This window comes from Protobothrops mucrosquamatus, unplaced genomic scaffold (genome assembly GCF_001527695.2).
Source record: "Protobothrops mucrosquamatus isolate PMUCROS unplaced genomic scaffold, P.Mucros_1.0 scaffold1681, whole genome shotgun sequence".
NCBI classification, from domain to species: Eukaryota; Metazoa; Chordata; class Lepidosauria; order Squamata; family Viperidae; genus Protobothrops; species Protobothrops mucrosquamatus.
The window spans coordinates 140,989-143,276 of NW_015387837.1; the positions used below are offsets into that span (position 1 = coordinate 140,989).

General features: G+C 33.8%; 1 pseudogene; it reads left to right on the plus strand.

The window, feature by feature from the left end:
- LOC107293650 overlaps window positions 1-2,288 on the plus strand; it is a 24,460-nt pseudogene that overhangs the window by 13,181 nt on the left and 8,991 nt on the right.

The window sequence follows — 2,288 nt, forward strand, 5'->3', positions numbered from 1 at the left end:
TATCTAGGACTAGTAATCCCTTTCTCATGATTAATAGATGCTGCTAATAATTGATATACATAAAAAATTGCCATGTATACTGTAATTCTCTAGGGATCTTTATTGAATTCGTGAAGTCCAGCAAAGTAGATTAGAATGAAGTTTACGTTTCCTGATGTTCAGTTACATTCCAGGGATCTTTATAGAAATTCAACTACTATGACTTCCTTTAAATAAGCATGAATCAGATTTAAAACATCTGAAACTTTTTTCTCAACTTGAGAAATAAATATTTAAGAATTTAAATGAGCAGCAGTGAAGTGATACATCAAGATTCAGTTTTATCACAAATTTTAGATGAAAGGGTAGATAATTTTGATATGTATTTTGGAGTATGCTGTGAATTTAGATTTTCAAAGTATTTATGATTAGATATGTTTAGGCCTTGTTTGAAATTAATTATTTTTGTGTTCACAGGAGAATCTTTTTATACATGGCTAGAAGGTAAACTTGGTATCATGTCAAAATTCTAATGAAAAACTGCAAACTCTCTGTGTAATAAATTTAAAGATTAAGGAATGCATTCCTATTTCAGGAAAAAATATATAACAATCAACCTGTTAGCTAAAAAAAACCCTGTTGATTTTACAAGACTTGGTCATTTTTACTAAATGCTTTCAATCGTGAAATTAATGTGTACCACTGACTAGGGCTGTGCAAAACATTTAAAAGATATGCCTTGCAAATCATGTTAATTGAAGAAAAAATGTCTCTCTTTAAAATCTTGAAGCAAACATGGCAGCCATGGCAGCGAGTGCAGTTATTTTGAACATCCCAGTTCTCTGCATGTATCTGCCAGGATAGCATTTGAAATAATGCTTTGAAGTCTCAGCCTTTAAAAGGATATGGCTGGCCTGTTGTTTCCAGAAGTGTTTCACTCATTCTAATAAGTTTTGCAAAGTACCTTCTTTACAAAGCACATGTTTTGAATGCTCTGCTCAATTCTTCTTTTAATCTCCAAGCTCTAGGTCAATTTTGCATAGGAGCCAAGAATCACACTCACATTTAATTGAAAAAAAATAGTAACATGATTACTACAGTTCTGAATAAAATATAATAGTACTGATTTTATTATTCAAATCAAGTGTTGTAAATATTATCTAAAATATTACAATATCTCCTATACTCAAGGCATGTCTTATCAGTGGATTGCTTTGATCAATTTCTCTAATCTGGTGATATTCACCCACTTTGGATATATCTTGTTGTATGGTTTAAATATAAAACAAAACCATTGTTTTCCATTATGTGACAGAACTGTAATAAACCTTGGATCTGGCACTATCCGTTTCTGCTCTTTGCATGTTAAAGGAAAAGATCCATTAGCATTTTTAACACAATGTGCTTTTCCTAAGATGTTCTAACTTGGAAAGTGATTAGTGGAAATAAGGCAGAAATGGAAATAATGTGTTTTCCTCTAGCTTTTTGAGCTTATCTTTAAATGAATGAAAAATACTTTACCAGCTATAGAAAGCTTTCGATCAGCTAGGGCGGTGGTTCTCAACCTTTTCTTCACCCTGGACCCCCTTTAAATACCTTTTGTGGCCACAGACCACCAAAGACTTAACTAAAAATTTAAATCATAATATTTCTTTAAGCCTTTGCGGACCACCTGTGATGACATTACAGACCCCCAGGGGTCCACAAACCACAGGTTGAGAACCACTGTGCTAAATGATCCTGTTAGTAGAAAATCTTTTCTGATACTTCCTGCAGTTGTCTGTGCTGTTCTAGATAGTCCCATCAGTTCTCCAGAACTCATTTCCATAAGTTGCAAAGTTGAAGGGAGCAAAATTTCCCTTTTGTATCTATCCCGGTGGGATACTGCCAATCTCAAAAAGCAAAACTTCCACTTTCTTCAAGGTGGAACTATTAGAGGTATCCTCAGCTTATGACCACAATTGAGCCCAAAAGTTATGATGTTAAGTGAGACATTTGTTAAGTGAGTTTTGCCCATTTTACGACCTTTCTTGCCACAGTTGTTAAGTGAATCACTGCAAATAATAATAATAATAATAATAATAATAATAATAATAATAATAATAATAATAATAATAATAATAATGATAAAGTTGGAAGGGACCTCGGAGGTCATCTAGTCCAACCTCCTGCTCAGGCAGGAAACCCTATACCATTTCGGACAAATGGCTGTCCAGTTTCTTCTTAAAAACTTCCAGTGTTGGAGCATTCACCGCTTCTGGAGGCAGGTTGTTCCACTGGTTAATTGTTCTAACTGTCAGGAAGTTTCT